We start from the raw sequence: 5,862 nt of genomic DNA, 5'->3' as shown, positions 1-5,862 counted from the left end.
GGATAATATTGTTTGACTCCAACCAAAGGGATGAAATCTGAACCAGAGAGTAAAATTGGAATTAACCAATATGTAGTATAGCATGAAGCATTAACCACTATATGGTATGGCAAAAAAAGAAGGGTATTTCCTGTATACGGCCACAAAGTAAGTAAGGAGATGTTTGTCTAAGCAATAAGAGGACTAACAAGACAAACAAAATGACTTTTGGTTCAGAGGCAGGCAATAATTATTTTCCCAGAAGTATGTATGAAATCCAAAGAAAGATTGTATTTGGTTCAAAGATAACAGTATATCACATGGAATGACTGAAGGTAGAAGATATTGAACGTAGGCAGTGAAAATAGTGAATGATGAATGACGAATGAAAGGTTAAAGAATAAATATGCTTGTGGAGGATTTGAATCCTCGTGCCTACATATTCTCACCGTGCAATAAGAAAGTCAGAGTTCCGTAGTTCGGGGAACTACGAAAATAAAGAAAGGTATTTAATTGGATTGCCAAGAGGCAAAGCAAAATTCTTAAAAAGCAAGAGTGTGGCATTAACCAATGATGGTAATCAACCACAATGAATTTGTTAAAGCATGGTCTGAACGAAAGATGCTACCGGAGTTTGTGACTATACAAGGTAGGGAAATATGTTTTCCAGGGTTTGCAACCTCATGAGGCAGAATGAGATATAGCGAGATTCTGTAACTCTATAGGGTGAAAGAGCTTAAAGATGTGCCAAATTCTATAACTATATAAGGGAGAGAAACAAATTTCCAGAGTCTGTAACTCTAAAGGGAAAGAAACAATGGTGTTGCATAGTCTGTAACTATACAAGGCAAAAGGAATTGAATGCCAGAGTTTGTAACTCTATAAGGCGGAATGTGTGATAGCCAAAGTCTATAATTGTGTAACTTACAGTGAAATGTCTATTTGCCAAAGTCTATAACTGTGTAGGCAGAATCAAAGGTTACCATAGTCTGTAACTCCATGGGCAAAGAGAAATAATGTCAATGTTTGTAATTATGTAGGCAGAATCAAAGGTTGCCAGAGTCTATAACTCCATGGACAAAGAGAAATGATGCCAAAGTCTATAACTTTATAGGCAGAAGGAATGAAGTGTTGCAAAAGTCTGTAACTATATAGGAAAAAGAAACCAAGGTTGCCCGAGTTTGTATTTGTAACTCTGCAGGGCACGGATGCCAAGGTTTGTACCTTATAGGCAAATTAATAAAGGGTGCCAAAGTCTGTAACTGTATAGGCAATGCATGAGGAAATTGACTAGGAAATGAGTGTGTGACCCTGAGGTAGTGATCCCAAAAGATGTACGCACATCAAGGAGGAGAGTTTGGCACTGAATCCAAGGAGGAAAGTATGATGGATAAAGCAATGGTGCTTCATTGTTGAAGTGTTAAATGATTGATGTGCTTGCCTGAAGAAGACTTATCAATTATATGATTCGAATTGCACTATAGTCTATGAACAAAGGAGAATACCTTGAGCAACTGGGTCATTTGTCCTGTACCCAAAGATATTCTAGACAAGGATAGGAATGCTCCACTCTCATCATTCTTTGTTACTTAACGCTCATGGCATACAACTTGAAACATGATTGATAGGTTATTGATAGAAGATCCTGATTATTGATCCCGATGATGCAATATTGCTTGATGTGGAATAAGACTTGACAATCATTTGGTTCGAAATGTGCTAAAGTCTATGAGTAGAGGTGAATACGATGAGAAACTATGTCATTCGTCTTATACCCAAAGATATTCAGAATGAGTTAAGGAATTCTCCATTGTCACTCCTTCTCTATTTCTTAAGGCTCATGTCACACAACTTGAATCATGATCGACAAGGGTTAATACCTTTGATGTGCTTAAGAAGTAGTCCAATTTGTCAGTTATGCTTGATTGGTATTGGTTTTGAAGTCTTGATCTTGGACTTCAATCTTGAGGTCTTGAGCTCCTGAGATCCAGCATATCCAATACAGCTTGAGCATAATGGACTCGCCCCATCAAGTTATCAAAGGTCTTTTGGTCACTTGAATAGGCTTGGGTATCTAAGCACGATACAAAGGATTTGGTTGATCAAAGTGACCTTTGATCAACACTAATCATTGATATTTAAGGAAATTAATTGGATTGCATACAACAACCTAATGAAGTAATCGTTTATTTAAATCAAATGATTCTAAGTAAACCCTAAGCTAGGGGATCTTGATAACGCGAAAATATATCGTATATTTGACTTGACTTGCATTGCAATCTAGTGCCATTTTACTTATTTTCCATAACATTATGTCGTATTTTGTGTTTATTTCAGGAATTTATCAAATAATAAGTGTTTGTGCGAGCAAAGCAGAAAAAGAGAAAAAAGGAAAAGAAACGGAAAGAAAATGAAGAAAACACAAAGGGGTGGCACCCACCACCTTAAGTGTGGTGCCTTCCATGAAGAAAAGGAATTGCATTTGCCACACTCATGTGGCACTTGCCACGAAGCCACTTTGCCGTTTTCTCCTAAATTCTCTCCACGCCTCGTCTTTCTCGTTCAACCCAATCATCCTAAATTCACGCAAACCGTCAGATTCTCAAGGGAAGAATTTGAGTATAAATTGGAGTTTCCGTCTTCAGTTTAGGATTAATTAGAAATTTATTGATTTCCAAAAAATACTTTTAATTCAAATGAGACAGCGAGAGCAAAGCATTTTGGTTTAAGAGTATATTTAGAGTCAATAATACGAGAGTGTGAGATAACGTCTTTTAAATCAATAATTTCTGCTGAAGAGTATTTTGACATTTAAGATTACGCCAACTATTTATTGAATCCCCGAAGTTTGATGAGTTACATACTGATATCCCGCTATTAAATACTTCTATTAAAGTTCAACTTTCGTTAATATTTATTTCTCGTTGTCCCTTAAACCCAAGAAGAATCATCAGCCTTAGATATACGTAGTAACATTAGATAATGGTAAGTTCGATTTTTGGTCTTTTGGGTTCGATAATCTTTAAAACTACGTGATACGATTGTACACTTGCAGTCATGAATCTTATAGACATACTAAGTCACGATCAAGTTTTTGGCACCGTTGTCGGGGACTAATTAAGCCGATATCGTAACTCCAGTGTTGCGCAGTATAAACTAAGGCAAACAAAACTATTTGCCTATTAAATTGTCGATTGCATGGCAAGTACTCGCTCTCAAGGAGAGGAATTAGAGCTACCAATCAACGAACCAGAGCATTATCTAAGATTAGAACGCCGGATACGAGAATACCGTATTCAGTACAATCTTCCCGATCCTAATATCCCTATTCCTAAACCAGTTGTAGAACCAGAGATGGCTGAAGGACCGCAGAACCGTCCTCTCAGTAACATGCCATCCATTCGCAGGATGAACCACATAACAACATCGCTTCCCCTACCACCGAGGCAGATAATTTAGAGCTAAAACCTTCATTGTTGTCAGCCGTACAACAAAACCAATTTTTTGGTAGTCCCATAGAGGACCCGAACTTACATTTTCCAGTGAAAACAAATGGTGTCATCCCCGAAGCAATAAGACTATGTTTTTTCTCTTTCTCATTAAGAGATAGAGCTATAGCTTGGCTCCAGTCTCTACCATCCAACTCTGTCACTACGTGGAACGAGTTGAAGAATGTTTTCTTAGCACGATATTTCCCACCCAGTAAGATGGCTATGCTAAGAGCCCAAATAAACGGGTTTAAACAAAAAGACAACAAATCTCTTTTCGAAGCATGGGAGAGATACAAGAACATGATGAGGCTTTGTCCATATCACAGTCTAGAATAGTGGTTGATCATCTATACCTTTTACAATGGTCTCTTGTACAACACAAGATTGACAATAGACGCCGCCGCGGGTGGCACACTGATGGATAAACCCTGCAATGAGGCTTATCAACTTATTGAGAGTATGGCCCAGAATCACTATCAGTGGGGAAGTGAAAGAACCTCCGTAGAGAAACCTCCAACGAAAGGAGGTATGTAGGAAATAAGCAGTCTTGACCATGTCAATGCTAAGGTAGATGCTCTCACTCAAAAGATAGAAAACCTGACCATAACACCCACAACCACCGTGGTTGTCGTAGCTCCGAACTGCGAGTTATGAGGAGTTCCTTGGAATGCTCCCCCTGAATGTCAACTTTTGGCAGGAATCTCCACAGACCAAGTGAATTATGCTCAAGGAAACCCTTACTCAAACACCTATAACCCAGGTTGGAAGAACCATCCAAACTTTTCGTACAAAACCAATAACGCATTGTATGCACCTAGCCAAGCCCATGTTGTACCACCAGGATATCATAAGGCTGCCACAACTACTCTAAATGCTCATAGGAAGTCAAACCTTGAAATAATGATGGAAAACTTTATATCTACCCAGGCCCAAACAAATAAGGATTTCCTAAATCAAAACATACACACTAGTGAGCAAATTAAGCAATTAGCAAACAAAGTAGACGCTTTAGCTACCCATAACAAAATGTTAGAAACAAAAATTTCGCAAGTGGAACAACAATAAGCACCTACTGCTCCCCCTGGAGGTACATTTCCTAGACAACCACAACCAAACCCAAAAGGTCATGCAAATGCTATTACACTACGAAGTGGGACAGAATTAGATGGACCAATCGACCCTAGACTTCAAAATCCATCCATGCACCAAGACCCTGGTAAAATAACTGAGAAGGAAGATGAACTAAGGGAAAATAAAAGTGAAGAGGCCATAGAGAAAGAAGAACCATATATGCCTCCACCACTGTATAAACCTCATATCCCATATCCTCAAAGATTTGCTAAATCCAAAAGTGTAGGGTAATTCAAGAAATTTGTAGAGCTTCTGAAACAATGGAACATCACAGTAACTTTTATAGAAGTTATCACTCAAATTCCCTCATACGCTAAGTTTCTTAAGGAGATCTTATCTAACAAGAAGAATATCGAGGATAACGAAACTGTTACACTTACTGCTGAGTGTAGTGCTATAATTCAAAACAATATGCCTCCTAAGCTAAAAGACCCAAGGAGTTTCTCCATACCCTGTGTAATCGGAAAGTTTGTCACAGACAAAGCTCTATGCGACTTAGGAGCCAATATTAGCTTAATGCCCTTGTCCATATGTGAAATGCTTAAAATGGGAGAGTTGAGACCAACTAAGATGTACGTACAACTAGCTGATCATCCTATTAAATTTCCCGTAGGTATGCTAGAGAACGTTCTAGTGCACATAGGTCAATTCTATATTCCTACTGATTTCATAATCATGGACATAAAGGAAGATTCCAATATCCCTATCATACTAGGAAGACCATTCTTAGCTACTATCGGAGCCATTATAGATGTAAAGAAAGGCAAGTTAGCCTTTGAAGTTGGTGAAGAAAAAGTCGAATTTATTTTGATGCAATTCTTAAAGGCACCAACTATAGACGATACATGTTGTCTGCTAAATGTCATCGACGAATGTGTAAGAGAAATGGAGAAAGAACAAACTTCATACTCCAAAATATTAAAAATTCCAATGCCTCCTATTTTTGAAGATGACAATTGGCATGAGGAATACCAAGATGATAGCTTAAGTGAATGTCTAGCACTGACACCCAATCATATGCCTTGCCCGAAGAAACCATCATTAAAACTTAAAACACTACCCAAAAATTTAAGGTACGAATTCCTAGACACTGAACTCGAGTGTCTTGTAATAGTTAACACATACTTAGAACAGATAGAAACCGAGATACTTCTACATGTTTTAAGAAAATATCCAACTGCTTTAGGCTATAATATCTCAGGTCTAAAAGGAATAAGTCCTTCCATATGCATGCATCGCATTATGCTAGAGGAAGACAGTA

General features: G+C 38.1%; 1 non-coding gene across 1 annotated transcript; it reads right to left on the bottom strand.

Annotated features, from left to right (window-relative positions):
• Positions 1-3,692: 3,692 nt before the first annotated feature.
• Positions 3,693-3,799, bottom strand: LOC127077582 (small nucleolar RNA R71). Its single transcript, XR_007787377.1, has one exon. It is a non-coding gene; the product is annotated as a small nucleolar RNA R71 (small nucleolar RNA).
• Positions 3,800-5,862: the final 2,063 nt, after the last annotated feature.

The sequence above is a fragment of the Lathyrus oleraceus genome, chromosome 4 (genome assembly GCF_024323335.1).
Source record: "Lathyrus oleraceus cultivar Zhongwan6 chromosome 4, CAAS_Psat_ZW6_1.0, whole genome shotgun sequence".
NCBI classification, from domain to species: Eukaryota; Viridiplantae; Streptophyta; class Magnoliopsida; order Fabales; family Fabaceae; genus Lathyrus; species Lathyrus oleraceus.
This window is presented reverse-complemented; position numbering and strand designations above follow the sequence as displayed.